The following is a 20,966-nucleotide window of genomic DNA, read 5'->3' as shown; positions in this document are numbered from 1 at the left end:
TTTGTTATCTTATTATTGTGATATAAAGATTATTTGCATATTCTGGATAGAAATCAACCTGCCAAATACATGAACTGAGTTGTTTTTTTCTGATTTTTCTTTTTGTTTTAAAAGATGTCAGTCAAAGAGTAGATGTTTTCAATTCTTATAAAATCAGTTTTTACATTTCTATTTATTTTTACATGTGTTTGTATTGTATTTTTTCCTACTAGGGACACATAGATTTTCTCCTATGTATTATGCTCACCATAAGTTTTATAAGTTAACAGTTTACATTTAGATATATAATTCATGTCAAGTAAATGTTTATTATTTAGGAATTGATACGGCTGGGCACGGTAGCTCACACCTATAATCCCCAGCACTTTGAGAAGCCGAGGTGGGTGGATCACGAGGTCAGGAGTTTGAGACCAGCCTGACCAACATAGTGAAACTCCGACTCTGCTAAAAATACAAAAATGAGCCAGGTGTGATGGTGAGCATCTGTAATCCCAGCTACTCAAGAGGCTGAGGCAGGAGAATCGCAGGGACCCTGGAGGCAAAATTTGCAGCGAGCCGAGATTATGCCATTGCACCCCAGCCTGGGTGACAGAGCGAGATTCTGTCTCAAAAAAAAAAAAAATAATGAATTGATATTCATTTTTCCCTCTAATGGTTATGTTTTTCCAGAGCTATAAGTTAAAATACTGTCTCTCTTCTCCCCCACCTTTTTTTGGTAACATGCTAAAAAAAATCAATTGATTATATATCTGTGGGTCTTTTCATGAATTCTGTTCTGTCCCATTGATCTAAATGTATATCTCTATGTTAATACTATTCTGTCTTGATAAAAGTAGCTTTATAGTATACTTTCAAGTAAAGTGGTATAACTCTCCTTGCTGTGCTCTTCCTTTGCAAAACTGTTTTGGTTATTCTAGGTTATTTGTTTTTCATTTTTAGAATCAGTCAGTTTCTACAAAAATCCTTACAGAATTTTGCAAAATGTGGGATTCATATTAGTTTTCTAGTGCTATCATAATAAATAACCACAAATTGGATGGTTTTAAAGAAATTTCTTCTTTCCCAGTTTTGGAGGCCATCAGTGCAAAATTAAGGTGTCAGCAGCCCCATTCTCTTTCAGTAGGCTCTAGAGAATTATGCTTCCCAGCCTTATCCTAGTTTCTTCTGATCACAGGCAATCCTAGGAGTTTCTGGGCTTGTCAATGCATCCTTACAGTCTTTGCCTCCATTTTTACATGGCATTATTCCTGTGTGTTTGCATCTTTGTGTCAAAATTTCACTCGTCTTATGAGGTCATCAGTAACATTGGATTTAGGTTTCCTTCATTTTAACTTGATTGTATTTCCCAATACCTTATTACCAAATAAGGCCATATTCACAGGTTCTAAGTGGACATGAATTTTTACAGGGCATTATTTAACTTGGTACGGTCCCCAAGAACACTCTCACTTTTAAGTCCAGGTTCCCACATCTCCAAGACTGCTCTCAGGTTCAACTCATGATTATGGTTTATTGCAGCAAAAAAGATACAAATGGCAATCAGCAGAGGGAAGAAGCACATAGATGAAAGTCCAGGAAATACCTAGCTATGAAGCTTCCCTTTCTACTCTCCCAGTGGAGTCTTGGGTAGAGAATCTATTTCTCTAAGCAGGAATGTGTGACAATATGCATGGACTATACCAACCAGAAACTCAGCCCAGCTTTGATGTCTAGAGTTCTCATTGCGTTCCATCACAGAGAAATTATTGCTCACCATGTTACTGACCTTAGCCTCCAACTCCTTCAGATGTCCAGCTGATAAGCTGATAACATGTGACTCAAGATCCTCCACTGTACAATATAAATCACATTGTTAGCATAGACTATCTGGTGTGGCCATAAACATGCAGCTAAACAGAGACACCTTTATTGGGTAGGACATTCCAAAGGCTTAGAAGTTATTTTTCAGGAGCCAAACAAAAGATCAAACTTCTCTTTAAGCAAGAAAAATCATTTACTATACAAATTTGATTAGTATTGCTTGATCTTTTGATCAATTTTGGGAGCATTGATATTTAAACAGTATTGATTACTATACTGTAGGTCACAATACTGTATTATATACTTGAAATTTACTAAGAAGGTAGATCTTATGCATTTTCATTACAAAAAAATGGTAACTATGTGAGGTAATGGACACATTAATTTAATTAATTGTGGTGATCATTTCCAAATGTATGCATATATCAAAACATCGAGTTGTACACGTGTGGTAGTGTGAGATATACACTTGGTCTTTCTCCTCCTTTTCAGCATATGACTTACAGAATTCTTCGGATCTCCTACATGATTAGGGTGTCTTTTGTATGCTAATGAGATGACTGGTGGCTGGCAGCCTCTATATAACTTTAGAATAGGGCTGGTCACTGGAAAGAGCAAGACAGAATTACAAAATAGGGACTTTCAGCTCCATTTTCCAACCTCTAAGGAGATCGGAGGAGCTGAAGGTTGAGTTGTGATCACCAAAGACCAATGATTTAATTAATTATGCTTATGTAATAAAGCCTCCACAAAACCCCAAAGGGACACGGTTTAGAGAGCTTCTGAATAGCTGAACACATGGAGGTTTCTGGAGGGTGATCATTGAAGTGGGCATGGAAGCTCCACCCCTCTTTCCACTTGCCTCATTCTAATGAGGACCTCATACCCTCATTCTATGCATCTCTTCCATCTCGCTGCCCATCTGTATCTTTGTGATATCCTTTATAATAAATGAATATATGTAATTACAACATTTTTCTCTGAAGTACTGTTGCAAGGTAATAAAACCCCATAAGGAGACTGTGGGAACCCCGATTTCTAGCTGGTTGGCCAGAGACACAGCTCCCAGCCTGTGTTTGTAACTAGCATCTGAAGTTGGGGGAAAGTCTTGTGCTGCTGAGACCTCAACCTGAGAGAGCTGATGCTGTATCCAGGTAAATAGTATCAGAATTCAATTGAATTAGAGGACAGCCAGCTGGGGTTCCCTGAGTAATTTGCTGGATAATTGATTGGTGTATAAGGAAAAACCATCACACATCTGGAGTCACAGAAGTATTGAGTATGTGAGTGTTGAGAATAGGAAAAACGTACCCTTAGTTTTTCCTTTCATCAGAACACCTTAAATATACCTTGTCAATTTTACTTCAATAAAATTCAAAAAAATAAAAACTAAATAATATTAATTCTCATGATTCATGATCATGGTATATGTTAAATCCAAAAAAACAAAAACTAAATAATGTTAATTCTCATGATTCATGATCATGGTACATGTCTTCATTTATTTAGATCTTTCTGTCAGCCATGTGTATACATTTTAATAATTTTGTTAAAGTTATTTCTGAGTATTTCATGTGTTTGTTACAATGCAATTGTAAATGCAATTACAGGCATATGACATGTAACAATGTTTCAGTCAGCAAGGGACCTCTTACAGGAAGATGGTCCCATAAGATTATAATGGCGCTGAAAAATTCCAATCGTCCTGCTAACCTCACAGAGCAAGGCATTACTGATGTGTTTTTGATGATGCTGATTAAACAAACCTGCTGTGCTGCTAGTCGTATAAAGCCTAGTACATATATTTTTACACAATACTTCATAATAAATGACTATGTTATTAGCTTATGTATTTACTATACTATCTTTTTATCTTATTTTAGAATGTACACTTCCACTTATATAAATTTAAAAAGTTAACTGTAAAACAGCCCGAGGCAGTTCCTTCAGTAAACATTCTAGAAGAAGGCATTGTGATCACAGGAGATGACAGCTCCATGTATGTCATTGCACCTGAAGACCTTCCAGTGGGACAAGATGTGGAGGGGTAGATAGTGATATCGATGATCCAACAGTGGGTAGGCCCAAGTTAATATGTGTGTGTCTTGGTTTTTAGTAAAAATGTTTACAAATGGAAAATTTTTTAAATTAAACTTAATAATAGAACGAAGCTTATAGAACCAGGATATGAAGAAAGAAAACATTTTTGTACCGCAGTACAGTGTGTTTGGGTTTCAAGCTAAGTGTTATTATAAAACAGTCACAATTAAAAAAAGTTATAAAGTAAAAAATTATAGTAGGCTAAGGCTAATTTATTATTGAAGAAAGAAAAAATTTTTTTAAACTTTAGTGTAGCCTATGTGTACAGTGTTTATGAAGTCTACTGTAGTGTACAGTAATGCCTTCACATTCACTCACCTCTCACTCATGGACTTACCCAGAGCAATTTCCAATCCTGTAAGTATATTTCATGGTAAGTGCCTGATATGGTTTGAATGCCCCACCCAAATCTCATGTTGAATTGTAATCCTCAGTGTTGGAGGTGGGGCCTGGTGGGAGGTATTTGGATCGTGGGGGCAGATCCCTCATGAATGGCTTGTGCCATTCCCCCGGTGATGGTAAGTGAGCTCTTGCTCTGAGTTCACATGGGATCTCGTCATTTAAAAGTGTGTGACACCTCCCCCACCTACTACTCTCTCTCTTGCTCCTGCTTTCACCATGTAATGCACAAGCTCCAGGTTCTCCTTCTTCCCTGAATAAAAGCTCCCCAAAGCCTCCCCAGAAACCAAGCTATGGCAGCACCATGCTTGCACAGCCTGAAGAAGCTGTGAGCCAATTAAACCTCTTTTCTATATCGATTACCCAGTCTTCGGTATTTCTTTATAGCAAAGCAAGACTGGCTCAGTAGAATGCACTATGAAAATGTACCTTTTTTTTTTTTTTGTCTTTTATACCATATCCTTACTGTGCCTTTTGTATGCTTACATATATTTAAATACACAAATACCTATCATTGTGTTACAGTTGCCTACAGTATTCAGTACATTAACATTCTTTACAGGTTGTAGCCTGGGAACAGTAGGCTAAACCATTATTGCATGTATAAACATACAATGATTTTTTTTTTGGACATCGTTGCATGTGCAAACCTAAATTGTATAGCCTACTACACACTATAACCTAGGTGATATGGTTTGGCTGTGTCCCCACCAAATCTCAACTTGAATTGTATCTTCCTGAATTCCCACATGTTGTGGGAGGGACCCAGGGGGAGGTAATTGAATCATGAGGGCTGGTCTTTCCCGTGCTATTCTCATGATAGTGAATAAGTCTCACGAGATCTGATGGGTTTATCAGGGGTTCCTGCCTTTGCTTCTTCCTCATTTTCTCTTGCCACCTCCATGTAAAAAGGGCCTTTCGCCTCCCACCATGATTCTGAAGCCTCCCCAGCAATGTGGAAGTGTAAGTTCAGTTAAACCTCTTTTCTTCCCAGTGTCGGGTATGTCTTTATCAGCTGCATGAAAACAGACTGGTACACCAGGTGTATAGTAGGCTCTACCATCTAGGTTTGTACATGCAATGATGTTTGCACAATGACAAAATTGCCTAAGGACACATTTCTCAGAATGCATCTATGTGGTTAAGGGACTCATGACTCAATCATGCAAACATCATAGAATGTATTTACACAAACCAAGATTACCTCAACCCAAGCTTGAGACTATAATCACACATTCTATGCTATTCATACTTCAGTAAAATTTTCAATTAGGATAACTAACATGTACAAAAGGTTTTCTTAGAGATGTACAAACTACTTTTTTAAAAACCTCAATCAGTGTTTCTCAATGTGTTGTCCTAGGTCATAAGCATCAAGTTCATCTTGTTAGCTATTAAACAGTCGTATTTCTTGATTACATGTCAAACCTACTAAGCAGAATTGTGGTTGGAGATTGTGGGAGGATAATCTGCACTTTAAAACTGTCAAAGTGAATCTAACTCACACTAAAATTTTAGAGCTATTGGTAAAGATATTCTAAATCTGATGGTTAGATCATGCTGACTATCAAACAGCAGCACAAGTAGCTGCTTCCTCTATAGAACTGCTTTTTGGAAATATATTTTGTAGTTGCACAAATGAGCTACTTGAGGAATATAGTAAATTGCATATAGAGATTTTTATTATATATGTTGTAAGACTATTGATTATTATAAAGTCACTAAAAGCCTTTTTATTAAGGAAAAATTCAAGATCTGATTTCTCAGATGACAATAAAAAATAAAATTTTTATTTTTCCAAGTAGTATTAAGAAGAAATAGATGTTTAATTTAGTTAAACCTACAACTGAATTAGTCATACATAAAAGAAATTAGTCACATGCAGATTTCTTCAAAGGGAAATGGAGAGTTACAAATGAACAAAAAAGTCAATGGAAAAGAAAAACATGTACAAATTTGTTTTGTTTTATTTTCCCCTCCCCTGGCAAACTGATTTGCTGAAAACTATCAAGAAGAGCAGTTTGCCCTGGAGCGAGCCGACTCAGTTATAAGGGAAAGTAATTTCAGTTATTTATGGGCTTCTAGAGAAAACTTGTGAATTCAATACTGTCTTGTTTATCTCTGGGCAATGGTGTTGTTTTTCCTTCTGCTGGCATTTCCACCTTACTTAAGCCAGAATTGCACCATTTCCCTCTTTATGATTCCTCAGTGTATGGGTATATTAATTTTTTGAACGAGTTATGAATTTTGAAACTTGTTCATAAAACTAACACCAGTTATAAGTTTTGAAAGTTGTAACTGAGCATAATTGTACTTTGGCTGCCAGAAAGCTACAAGTTGATTTTGCTCTCCAAGTTATAAAGCTGTAGTGAATTTCATGGCACTCATTTCTATGTTCAGGCTCTTACTGGTTTAAAAGTATTCTGTTATTTCTATCTTGCTGATTCCTATGGTGTATTTCTGTAATTGACCACAAATAATTTTGGAAACATGGAAACAACATTGTTTGGTTTGGTAACTCAAGATCTATCATTTTTATTCATAATTCCTCTCTCTAGTCATTTTCCTTAATTATGATCAATATATTTTAGTAAAGATCCTAGACTTATTTTCTCAATTCTGAGCACCTGACTTGAGTAGAAAAAAATTTGTATAAATTCTTTTCTCATTTTAAATAGCATAAATATCACTGAAATAGAGAATCATAGGAACTACTGATATGTAGATCATTCTTATTGAGCAAATATTTTTAAATGAAACAGAAAATAGTATACCTTCCTAGCAATAATTTTGCAACTTTCATAGTAATTTCTTGTTGCCATCCACCTAGTCCAATCCCAATCTCAAGCAAAAGCTCTGATTAAAGTTTATTTTACTTTAAAATTCAATATGCAATGAAAATTCATCCTTGAGGCTTACCATTTTCTTTGGAGATTTAGAAGAACTTGACAAAATATTTTTATAATTCTTCTCATTCACTAGTTATGGATACTTTAACTCAAAGAATAATACGTCTATTCTTTCAGTGTTTTGGTACTGAAATATTTCCCAACATGTTTCAGCAATGTTTTCTTTGTTTTTTTCACAGCATATGAAACACAAAAAAATACATAAAAAACATCTTTCTTGCTGAAAGAATAAGGCTATTTGTGATTTAGATTTATCTAGTCAAATGACATGATTGTGTATTATACTGGGAAAAAATGTCATATGAGTTAATAGACTTTGTTTTGAGGCCCACTTGGTTTTCTTGTTAAGAGAAGACCCTTAAGCAAGTAATGTAAGCTTGGTATTACCCAGTTTCTATACCTGCAATATTAAAAATATTACCTTGCAATTTCTACACTTGTAAAATTTAATAATAACTAATTATTCAATCATAAGTCTAATTTTCATCTTAAAACTATGTTTTTACACCTATATATACACATATATACATACACACACAAATATATATATATATATTTCTTACCCTATTCTTTTCATCTTGATCTTTTAAAATTTTTATTGAATTAAGCCAATTGTATAGAGTTTTGCAAAAAAGAAGTTATTTTAAAGCATAGCCAATTGGCTATATTTAACCAGAAACTCTACATTTTTATACTAAATCCCCATGCCAAATATATGCAGCAATTAATATTAATTTTAAAGACTAGAGGATATTCAATACTGCATGTATTCAGAAGGAGAAAAATGTAAAGTAAATCAAAACCACCCAGAAAAGCTTCTAGGAGAATAAAGATTTGGAGGTACCAGAGAAAAAATAAGGGTAGACTATGTGCTACAAATAAGGAAAGAGTTTGAAAGCCTGTAGATTGGATAGTTGTATCTGATACATGGAAAACTTTAATCCAGAGAAGCCACATGTTTATTCTCTGAATTGAATGAAAAAAGAAATTGAAAAGGAGTGTATGGGCCACAGGAGAGGTAGGATGTAGGTTTGAAAGTTGAGAACAAGAATACTTAATGATATTCTGCAGCCTAAATTGTGGAAGCTTTGGCTTACCCCAAATTGCTCCAGTTTTTTAAAAGCAGAAGTAAATATATATTTCTAAAATGAGCTGTTTTATATATATAAGAATATATTAGAGGAAAATATTACATAAATTAACACCCTTTTTATTGTGAACAGATAGCAAACAACCTGGCAAAGCGTTAATAGTTAAATACTTATTAATTACATGACTGCGTACTACATGAAAATCACTGAATTGATGAAGCAATGTATATTAGTCTGTTATCACGCTGCTATAAAGAACTGCCTGAGACTGAGTTAATTATGAAAGAAAGAGATTTAATTGACGCATAGTTCCACAGGGCTGGGGAGACCTCAGGAAACTTACAGTCATGGCAGAAGGGACAGCAAATATGTCCTTCTTCACATAGTAGCAGGAAGGAGAAGAATGAGAACTGAGCAAAGGGGGAAGCCCCTTATAAAATCATTAGATCTCATTAGAATTTGCTCACTATCACAAGAATAATATGGAAGAAACTGCCCCCATAATTCAATTACCTCCAACTGGGTCCCTCTCACCACACATGAGGATTATAGGAACTACAATTCAAGATGAGATTTGGGTGGGGACACAGGAAAACTATATCACGGTGGTGAGCATTATTTTCTTATAGGGAAAAAAAAATGATTGAAGCATAGATCCTGGAATGAGAAGTCATGGAAAAAGCTCATAGCTTAATTCCCAAATTGTTGAGATTTGAGGTCTGTGCAGTGTTTATAACAGTTAGATCATTAGGTTATCTTGACTTACAAAAGGACCAAAATCAGTGAGGAAACAAAGAACTACACACATAACCTCAGGCACATATTTCCTGAGAAGTTACTCTTTTTTGCCTTTAGAGGCATATCAAATCTGTATTTGATTAAATCAACAATTTTCTAAAGATATTTGGTGGGTGAGACAAAAGTAGAAAACAAAAATGACCTATTTGACAGAGTAAAAAAGAAGAGATTATAAAAATAAAAGCATGCTGAAAACTGTAAGAGGGTAAGTGAAATAAAAGGGAGAGATCATTGGCTCAAACGCAGAAGTTTTGTTATTTTATGCGCCGTATTTTCCAACATTTGCAAAAAACTGAGTGAAGATATTACCCCAGAGCAAAAAAAAAGAGTTTCAGATTTTCTGAGAGTAACTTAAATTAATTTTCTCAAGTTTTTTTTTTAATATCCCATTTGTCTCTTAGGTAAAATCCAACATCCCTTCAACAGAGTGCTCTGATATTCGTTTCTGAAAATGTGTGTAAAATAACTACACATATTAAATATCCCTGTCCCCAGAGACACTTTAGGTATTCAGTGGAGCTTAGTTTTATCTTGGATAAGATTTATTGAATTAAAGGGAAGTACAAGGCAATTCTAAAATAATTGAGCCAAATATAAATATGGTATGCACTTTAAACAAGAAATCCCAGTGGAAGTGTAATTATTCAGTGCATGGAAAGAGGTAGAAAAAAAGAAGCCTTCACTTGGGACACGAGTATAATTTTAACAGTATAACAGTAATATTAATGACACCAAATGCTGCCTTTATTCTAAATAAATGAAGATGAATACTAAATGTCTTGAAAGACCCCCAGTGACCACCTGTGCTATTATAAAGGTTTAGCTGTCAAATCAGTCTCAGGAACATTCTACTAAACTTCACTAATGATCCGTATGAAACAGGAAAGCAACAGATGCAAAGAAACCTTCTTTTTCTGGAGGAACCAAAAGGATCTGATACAGCTTCTTAGAATGTTCCTTTATCTCTCATTGAAACAAATTATAATTTCCTATTAATAGAATAGTTTTTTTGAGTCATTGACCATAAAACAAAGTCATTCTGATTTTAAATTTTTTTCTTTGTATACTCTATTAATTCAATAGGACTACACTTATATCACTATCCTCCATTCTTCAGTCAGCCAGATCTCATAAATCCATAACTTCTAGATTGACATTAAGCAATTTATGTGGACTAGATATATCCCTCTAAAATATCTTACAGATAAGGACTCCCATTTCTTTCTGATAGTACCTTGCCATTAAAATTTTTACAAGGATGTCTGGTCAGGATCATTCATATCCTCCACTGAAGTAAACAGTGAACAAGTTATGACCTGCTGTTAAAACTTTTCATTAACATTTCAATTGTATTGAAGTCAATTCAACAAATATTTATAGAGTCATTTCAATGTGTCAGGAACTTTTGGCATTCTCTCTCCCTGCTCCAAAATTTCATGAAGCTGCTATACTATGTTAAGAGAAAGAAATGTCTAGTTCTAGCAATTCATTTCATCACACTGCGACTTGTTTTTTTATTTCTATTGAGTGATCCTATGTTGACATTTGATTCCTTATCTAAAGGCCAACAGTGACTTTTTAATTTACAAATAAAGCAGCTTTTCTCAGTTATTGTCCTTTTCAACTTTGTCACTTAAAAAAAATGTTTCTTGGTTTACTGCATCTTAATACACTCCGTATGTGTCCTGGGTCTAATTCTGTCTTAAAATCAAATTTCTACTTTTAACATCTTCCCATTCTGTGTTTTCAGGAGGTTTGCTTTTATTATTTTCTCTGCCCTATGGCCTCCCATCACCATCCACCCCAGCACACACTAGCAAAATGAATTACAAGCTGTGGATCATGACATCCTTGCTTCTATAACACTTCATCATTATTTTCCTGTGAAAATACAAAACTCAGAAATATTATTTTCTCTCTTTCCTGACTTTATATTCTGAAGCAGGCCCTTTAACTGACTTGGATATTTCTAGTAATCTAAACATTGATTCTTTTTCTATTCATTCTACATTGCCTTGCAATGCAGTATAATAGAAGGAACACAAGCTCTGGAGTGAAATTTTTCTTAGTTCCCCTTCCAAACTTACTTATTCACTGTGTGACCTTAAACCCTCAGAAAATGAGGAGTTCAATAAATGTCATTTCTTATCCTTTCTGGAAGTATTGCAGTGAGATGTTTACCATCTTGCTCAACAGATTCCACTTTCTCCCCATTAAGGAATTCTGTATTCCTTAATCAGCTATTCATAACATGCCTGGAACATCTTTTTACCATCACATTCCTTCAATATACCATAAACTTCTGTCCTTGTTTTTCATTCGCTATATCTGAAACACTCACTAAACCATTTAAGTTCTGTTTATATTTGCTCATTTTCACAAAACAATTACACTAAGCTTTCCAAAAAATATTTTGCTATTATTATAGTTATTTCAATGAAGCAAACCATTTGCAATGTAATAAGCATAGCACTTTGACTATAATAAATAGATAAATAAGGCAACTTAAAAAATTAGGCTATGGGATACATGTGTAGAATGTGCAGGTGTGTTACATAGGTAAACATATGGCAAGGTGGTTTGCTGCACCTCTCAATCCAATCATCACCTAGGTATAAAGCCCCACATGCATTTGCTATTAGTCCTGATGCTCTCCCTACCTCCCATCCCCCGACAGGCCCTGGTGTGTGTTGTTCCCCTCCCAGTGTCCATGTGTTCTCATTGTTCAACTCTCACTTATGGGTAAGAACATGCAGCGTTTGGTTTTCTGTTCCTCTGTTAGTTTGCTGAGGATGATGGCTTCCAGCTTCATCCATGTCCCTGAAAAGGACATGAACTCATTCCTTTTTATGGCTACATAGTATTCTGTGGTGTATATGGACCACATTTTTTAAAATCCAGTCTATCATTGATGGGCATTTGGGTTGGTTCCAAGTCTTTGCTACTGTGAAGAGTGCTGCAATAAACATACGTGTGCATGTACCTTTATAATAAAATGATTAATATTCCTTTGTGTATATGCCCAATAATGGGGTTGCTGGGTCAAATGGTATTTCTTGTTCTAGATCCTTGAGGAATTGCTACACTGACTTCCATAATGGTTTAACTAATTTACTTTCTCACCAACAGTGTAAAAGCATTCCTATGTTTCAGCAGCCTCGCCAGCATCTGTTGTTTCTTGACTTTTTAATAATCACCATTCTGACTGATTTGACATTGTATCTCATTGTGGTTTTGGTTTTCGTTTCTCTAATGATCAGTGATGTTGAACTTTTTTCATATATTTGTTGGCTGCATAAATGTTTTCTTTTGAGAAGTGTGTGTTCATATCCTTTGCTCACTTTTTTTTTTCTTTTTGAGACTGTCTCGCTCTGTTGCCCAGGCTGGAGTGCAGGGGTATGATCTCCACTCACTGCAACCTCCACCTCCTAGGTTCAAGCAATTCTCCTGCCTCAGCCACCTGAGTAGCTGGGATTACAGGTACCTGCCACCACACCTGGCTAATTTTTATATTTTTAGTAGAGATGGGGTTTCACCATGTTGGCCAGGATGGTCTTGAACTCCTGACCTCAGGTGATCTGCCTGCCTCAGCCTCCCAAAGTGCTAGGATTACAGGCATGAGCCACAGCACATGGTCCCCTTGCCTACTTTTTGATGGGGTTGTTTGTTTTCTTCTTGTAAATTTGTTTAAGTTCCTTGTAGATGCCGGATATTAGACCTTTGTCAGATGGGTAGGTTGCAAAAATTTTCTCCCATTCTGTAGGTTGCCTGTTCACTCTGCTGATAGTTTCTTTTGCTGTCAGAAGCTCTTTAGTTTAATTAAATCCCATTTGTCAATTTTAGCTTTTGTTGCAATTGCTTTTGGCAATTTCATCATGAAATCACATGCTTATTTCCTGAATGATATTGCCTAGGTTTTCTTCTAGGGCTTTTGTGTTTTTAGGTTTTACATTTAACTCTTTATTCTGTCTTGAGTTAATTTTTGTATAAGGTGTAAGGAAGGGGTCCAGTTTCAGTTTTCTGCATACAGTTAGCCAGATTTCCCAGTACCATTTATTAAATAAGGAATCCTTTTCCCATTGCTTGTTTTTGTCAGGTTTGTCAAAGATCAGATGATTGTAGATGTGCGATCTTATTTCTGAGATCTCTCTTCTGTTCCATTGGTTTATGTGTCTGTTTTGGTATCAGTACCATGCTGTTTTGGTTACTGTAGCCTTGTAGTATAGTTTGAAGTCAAGTGGCATGATGCCTCCAGCTTTGTTCTTTTTGCTTCAGATTATCTTGACCAAATCGGCTCTTTTTTGGTTCCATATGAATTTTAAAGTAGTTTTTTCTAATTCTGTGAAAAATATCAATTGTAGTTTGATGGAAATAGCATTGAATCTATAAATTACTTTGAGCAGTATGCCATTTTCACAATATTGATTCTTCTATCCACGAGGATGGAATGTTTTTCCATTTGTATGTGTCCTCTCTTATTTCCTTGAGCAGTGATTTGTAGTTCTTCTTGAAGAGGTCCTTCACATTCCTTGTTAGCTGTATTCCCAAGTATTTTAATCTCTTTGTAGCAATTCTGAATGGAAGTTCACTCATGATTTGGCTCTCTGCTTGTCTGTTGTTAGTGTATAGGAATGTTGTGATTTTTGCACATTGATTAATAAGGTAACTTTTTAATGAAGAAAACAGTTAGTAATACATTAATGCATGTAAGGTAAGCAAAATAGATTAAACATTTAATTTAAAGCAAAGGTAATGACTTTAAAAATAATTTTACTATTGACATTCACATTAGTGTTTTTACAAACATAGATAATCTTTTCCATTGTCCTTAAATATATTTTTTAATACTTTCTAATAAACCACTCTAATATTGTGGAAATATATATTGAGAGATATACATATTGACATTAGATCATTCTATGTAGGTTTGTTGCTTTTAAATAAATATTCAAGCTTTGTGAAAAGCACATGTAGGCACCACATACTTGAATTATTAAGGCTAAAACTTAAGAATTTGGTGCTGTGAGTACTAATAATAAAAACGTCATTCAATTATCTCTTTTCTCAATTATAAACTTTTAAACAACAGCTCATGGAATTAGAGAAAACTTCTTTGTTTACTTCTGCTGATATTTATAACTATTTCATTAATAGCTTATAAAACAGAGCAATTACATTCTCTGATGAAAAAAAAATCTGAGCATGTTAATAGTTTGTGAATAAACTTTTCAATTTTGAAAATAAAATGAGCAGCATTTACATTTGAAATCTATACACATGATGCTGTTTACTTTTTATGTCAGTAGTGTCAAATAGATTATAATACATAAAACTATTAGTGGAGTTCACGTTTGGATTTTCTCGTTGTTCATTTTTTGGTACCCTTCTTTAGATAAATTTTAGCAACGGTTTTGAATTGGCTTTAAATGGAAACTTATAATTGTTTACAAAAAAATGGAAGATTTGACTACTAGTAAACATGATGTTGATGTTAATGTTATTAACACACCTTCCAATATAATCACCTAAAAAATGAAAAAACTGTGATTCCTAATTCACATTCTGAGAACTAGTGTCATGTAAAAATACTTTAACATAAGAAATATGCAAGTTTATGGGAGTCAGAAAAATGTATATATTATTAATAATTATATAAACATTATATAGATATTATACTATGACATACAAATTTGGCTATATATTATTTACACGGACAGCATACAAGACACAAATATTTTATCACTTTATTTTAAAATTTACATAAATATATGAGCTTAGGTTTAAAAAAATCTGTATTTTCCAAGTATTAATTAATTACTGCATGTACTATCTTATTTCTTTCTCATGCTATGAAGTGGAAACTAACTATTTCTAGTTTACAGAGGACTAAATTGAGAAGTGGACCATGTTTTTACAACAACAACTGAAAGTAAATTCCCATTTTAAACCTAGCCAACCTGATCCCCAAACCCGTTATATGTATAGCAACATATATAAATAAGTAATATATAGAGACATTGTGAACAAAGAAAAAACTAGAGATATGATATATAACCTAGATCAAATATTTTATTTTATAAATGAAATGCTGATTGGAAGAACAGTAAGTTACTCAGGTGGTTAGCAGCAGTGATAGATTTAGAAACCACTTTTCCTTATTACTGGACCAGGGACAGACTTTCTAAATAATGATTATTACTTTACTATCACTTTTGGGAAAAGCTTCAACTTAAGACAAGTTTGGTCTATTGGAATGCCGAAAAGCTCTTTGGATAATCTGAATGTGCAGTGGAGGTTGAGAGCCCTTGCTTGGGGATCTTTACTTTTATAATCCTCCTTAAGTTTCTCCTCTTTCATTAAAAACACCAAAAATCTCTCTCCGACATTGGGCTTCCGTGCTCTTTTAAGTTAAACCTATAATTTTTTGCCACTTACTGATGTTGATTAAGGTCAGCATGCTTTTGTTGAAGATAAACCATTTCCACTTGGTATGTGGCTTCCCTTTGGGCACGTTATAGTACTGGAAGGTTCCCTGTTTCCTTGGCTTGGGCTCCCTGCCCAGGCAGGTGCTATGTGCTGAAATCATGGTCAGAACCCTCTTCCTTGTTCTCCACAAAGGCAAAATCTTTTTTTTTTTTTTTTTTTTTTTTTTTTTTGAGAAGGAGTCTCACTCTGTAGCCCAGGCTGGAGTACAGTGGCACGATCTCTGTTCACGGCAACCTCCATCTCCCAGGTTCAAGCAATTCTCTGCCTCAGCCTCCTGAGCAGCTGGGATTATAGGTGCCCACCACCACGCCAAGCTAATTTTCATATTTTTAGTACAGACGTGGTTTCACCGTCTTGGCAAGGCTGGTCTTGAACTCCTGACCTTGTGATCCACCAGCGTTGGCCTCTCAAAGTGCTGGGATTACAGGTGTGAGCCACTGCACCCGGCCAAAGGCAAAATGTTTAATAACAAATTGAAAACATTCAGAGGCAAAACGGATTCCAAAAGACATCTTTTTTTTTATCCCTCTAAATCAACTCCAGACAAAGGGTTTTACCCTCCTTCCATTTCCTTCATTTCCACTCTCCCACTCTTCACCCTCATATTGATCTGTTCAGAATCATCAGTGTCCACAGGTTGTTCAATGGCCTTTAGCACAACCAGCATATCCTGCTTACTCCACCTTGCCCTCCTTCTTCCTTCACATGTGCCATATCGTTTGGCCTTCAAGACTTAATATGGTCACTTAATTGTCATCAGTCACCATAATTGTGTTAAACTTGAAGATCTCTTCAACAGGGGTTAGAGATAATACATGTTAATAGTTGTCACAGCAACAGTGGCTACAGTGATAGAGCCAAGGCAAAGTCAGCCAAGGAGGTGGCCAGCCAGGCTCTGGAAGGTTTGGGTGAAAGTAACCTTTTAAGGATATAAAAAGTGATTAGGCTTGGATCTACATTACTGTAATTACTTTAGGGGTACGTTAATCTTTATAGAAAACTGGAAAGTGTGCACTAGCTTATCAAGTCTTTTACTACCAAGCTAGACTCTTACATAGACCCAAGCACTCCCTTTGACTCTCACTTGGAGGAAGAAAGAGTCAGTAGGGGCAGATTAGAGACAGATATATTGTAGCTTAATGTATCTCTATAACGTACATGTCCCTGAATTAAGACAAACATAAATTATTTAACTAATCATCCATTTTAAGGGCTCATAAAACTTGCCAGGTAAATTATAATTTTGCTTCACCACGGTTTTAAGTATTTACATTATGAATATACACCTCCACTTTGACATTTTAATGAATTTACTAGAATATGCCTGTTGCATCATCTGGTGGAAAAGGGCTATATAAGGATTGGGAAGCACCTTATTAAAATTCTTTCATTCTAAGAATGATTTCATATGTGCAACAAGATACTGAAAACTGTTGCAACTCTTTTGCATATAGCAGTTGTTAGGGACTAAGAGTCCTGTTAAAGGGTTCTACACATTTTAGTAATTATTTGTAATAAACATAAGTATCAGCATGCAGTCATCACACACAGTAGACTGCTGTGTTTAAAAAAAAGCTAATAGGCTTTGTTTCTACCCAGCTATATGAAAGAGAGAGAAAAACTAAATTTTATTAAGTATAGTATCAATTTTCTATTGCTGTGCACAAATTTACTGGCTTAAAACAACACCCCCTTTTCATTTCACATTGTTCAGAAGTCTGGGTGGGAACCACTAAGTTCTATGTTTAGGGTCACACAAACTGGACAATTTAGGGGAAGAATCCACTTCCATGCTCATTCAGGTTGTCAGCCAAATTTTTTGTGTGTGTGGTTTTAGGATTGAGATCTCCATTTCCTTGATGGCTGGAAGCTGGGAACCACTCTCACCTTCTAGAGGCCATCGGCATTCCTTGTTCTGCAGTAGTTCCTGTCTATCTCTAAGACACTGAATGTGCATCAAACCCCTCCCATATTTTGAATTTCTGACTTTGTCTTTTGCTACCAGCTAGGGCAACTTTTCTGCTTGTAAAAGGAATTAGGTAAGGCCCACCTGGATAATCTTACTATTTAAAGTTCTACTGACTTGGGTCTTTAATAACATCTGCAAGATCCCTTTATGGCAACACCTAGTTTCATGTTCGTTTCAATTAATACTTCAAGAATCTTTCGAATCTGACTACCATGAACATTTATTACTTGGGAGGCTATTAAATAAATACCTCAACTCTTAAAAATAAAGCCTTTGTCGAAGTAAATAGCATTACTCTCTTTATTAAATGAGAAAATTGAGATTGACCAAGAATTTTTTGTTAGTCCATTTAGCTGCCTCTGAATGTAATCCCAGGTATGTTTGGTTGTACAACTCCCGCATCCTGAGGCTTCCAGCCAAATCAAACCACCAATACTGGCAAATAAACACGTAAGCATTTGAGAGGAAGCAAAACTGAAAGAGTTTTACCAATGTACATAGAACATCTATATTAAAAAGGACTAATTCCTGTAAGTACTTTTTTGTCATAATAGAGAAGTGCAGAAACTCAAAAGCCTAAGGGCAATTTTTTTGCTTAGCTCTTTCCATTGTCTGCCAGTTTGTAAGCTGATAGCTCCTGCTCAAATGCTTAATCCTTGTTTCTAAACCTTTCACTTTCTTTCTTAATTGTGATTCCCCTCCATGGGTTTTGTGTTATACAGGGCTAATTTCAATTTACTGGTTTGTGGCATTTTCAAATTTCAAGCACCCAGTCAGTTTTGAAGGATTATAAATTTAAGCTTCTTAATGTGTTTCTTGAAAAAGCTTTTCTTGGTGGGAAGCTGGGGAACCTACTTCAAATTGTATTTTAAGTACATGACCTTTAGTTTCTTTTAATATATATCAATGGGTTTTGATTTTTTAATCTAAATTTTTAATACATGTCCTTTAAAATGATTTTTAAGTATTTTAGATAAAGAAAATAATCAGTCAAAATGTTGATATTTGATCCTCCCTTCTTACTTGTAACACATTTCAATTGGAAAATCATACAAGTATATAAATCCACAGACAGGAGGGAGGGAGAAAGAATTACTAACCCTAGTTATATTTCTCTTTGTTAATAGATTATGTTGACTAATTTGGTGAAGGTTTGATCTTGTCTCATATGTTATGGATTGTTCTTTTTAATTTATTTTAAGCGTATCTCTGTATCTATTTGTTTAGTTGTCATGTCTCTTTCTTGAGGTATATAAAAAGTACTTGCCATAACATTCATCCTCATAACTGCAATTCTATGACTACATGGATGTACACTGTTGTGCAATGATCATCACAATATAGTTTTTAAATATCTCTACTACCTTAAAATACTCTGATATTTGTGTTTTCAGTCAAGCCCAGTTCTCACATTTCATACCAACTATTGATCTAATATATATTATTGATTTATCTCTCTCTATATATTTATATATAATATGTATCATACAAACACATATATACATATATTTTTTGTCTTTTCTAGAAATTCATTTAAGTAGAATAATGTAATATATAGTTTTTCTGTTTGGGTTTTTCACCTAGCATGTTTTTGAGATCTATCCATGTTATTAGAGGCATTAGTAGTTTGTCTCTTTTTATTGCTGAGGAGTATACAATTGTATTGATAGACTACATTTTATTTGTTTATTTACCAGTTGATGGCTATTTAGATGTTTTCAACTTCTGGCTATTATAAATAATGCTCCTAGGAACACTTAGCACAAGTCTTTGTGTGGATATAGGTTTTAATGTTGCTTGGCTGGGTAGTTAGGGGTAGAATAATGGGTCATGTACAAGGAAATGTTTAACTGCTTAAGAAATTACCAAACTTTTCCAAAGGTGCTTTACCATTTTTACCTTCCCACCAGCAATGTATAAGGGTTCCGGTTCCTTCACATATTCAGCAACACTTGGTATTAACAGTGTTTTTTATTATAGCCATTCTTTGCCTACCATAGTGCTATTTTATTTTGGTTTTAATTTGAATTTTGCTTATTACTAATGATGTTGAAAATCTTCTTGTGTGTTTATTAGACATTGGTATATTTTCTTTGGCAAAATGACTATACAAATTTTTGCCATATTCTTATTTGGTCTTTCTTATTATTATCCATGTGGGACCAATCTAATCACAGGGGTCCTCATCAGAGGGAGGGAGAGTGTCAGAGTCAGAGAAGGGAGATTTGATGAAGGAAGCAGAGGTCTGAGTGATTCCATTGCTGGAAGGCGACAAGTGCCAAGGAATGTGGGCTACCTCTAAAAGCGATTTTTTTCCATACTGTTGTTCCCCAAACAGTAGCTACAGACCACTTGAATCAAAATCACCTGTAATTCTTTAAAATAAATTTTGGTCACACCCATAAACTTCATCAGTGGGTTTGGGGTAATGACTGGGAATTGTATTTTCAAAGCACCCCATGTAACTGTCACGCACACTTAAGTTTGAAACACACTCTTTTACAGAAAGCCCAGTCTTAAAACTCCACATCCAACATAGAACTTAACTTCCAGTCTTGTCAGTACCATTAATGGTGGTCAGAGAAGCCAGGCATCCAGAATCATTCTTGGCTTTTCTCTCTCAGATCTTGGTAATTTTCTGCCTTAGAAATATATATTTTTAAAGTTAATCTAACTTCTTCATGTCTGATGTCAGCCCTGAGCTCAGGCTATCATTGGGGTTTCAAATCAGCCTACTTTTATTCAGTCCATCTCTGGCACTGCTGCCACACATTTTAAAGAACATATATGGTAGATAACTTTTGGTAGAATTAACAGGCTTTCTCCCAAGGTTGCTCTCCCTTTCACCTTGTAATCTACCTTCATTTGAGCTAATAGGCATGAATCTCCAATGACTTAAAAAATGTTCTGAAATGTGAATCCTGTCTCTGAATTATTGCTATTATCTAGAAATTTAGAACATCCCCAGGCCCCACCTACCTTTGCCAAATAAGAAACTGTGGAGTGGGACTCAGAATCCCATGCTTTCCTAAGACCTGCTAAATGACTGCAGCTTGCTTCAATTTGTGAATCACTGCTATGCAGAAAGCCTGTCATGACCAAAGCACAAGAGAAACGCATTGAATTTTGGGATTTTAGTTATTTAAATATAATTTCCAACTGCTGAGTACCTATTACCTCAAAAAAAAGTTTGCTCTTCCATTCTGGCTGTCTAGTTTGACTTCTCTTCCTCTTTCTCATCAGCAATATAGATTGTTGAGCATTTTAAGGGAAAGAACAATTTGAATTACCTCTCCTCCACGCTAGCCGGTTTCTGCTGGTTAGAATGTGGTCCCGCAGCATCATAGTTCATCATGTTATGAAATACTGCTCCCAATCAGAGGAGGAGATATGATTTTGTTTGGCATCCCAAGC

This window comes from Pan troglodytes, chromosome 4, assembly GCF_028858775.2.
Source record: "Pan troglodytes isolate AG18354 chromosome 4, NHGRI_mPanTro3-v2.0_pri, whole genome shotgun sequence".
Classification (NCBI taxonomy): domain Eukaryota; kingdom Metazoa; phylum Chordata; class Mammalia; order Primates; family Hominidae; genus Pan; species Pan troglodytes.
This window is presented reverse-complemented; position numbering follows the sequence as displayed.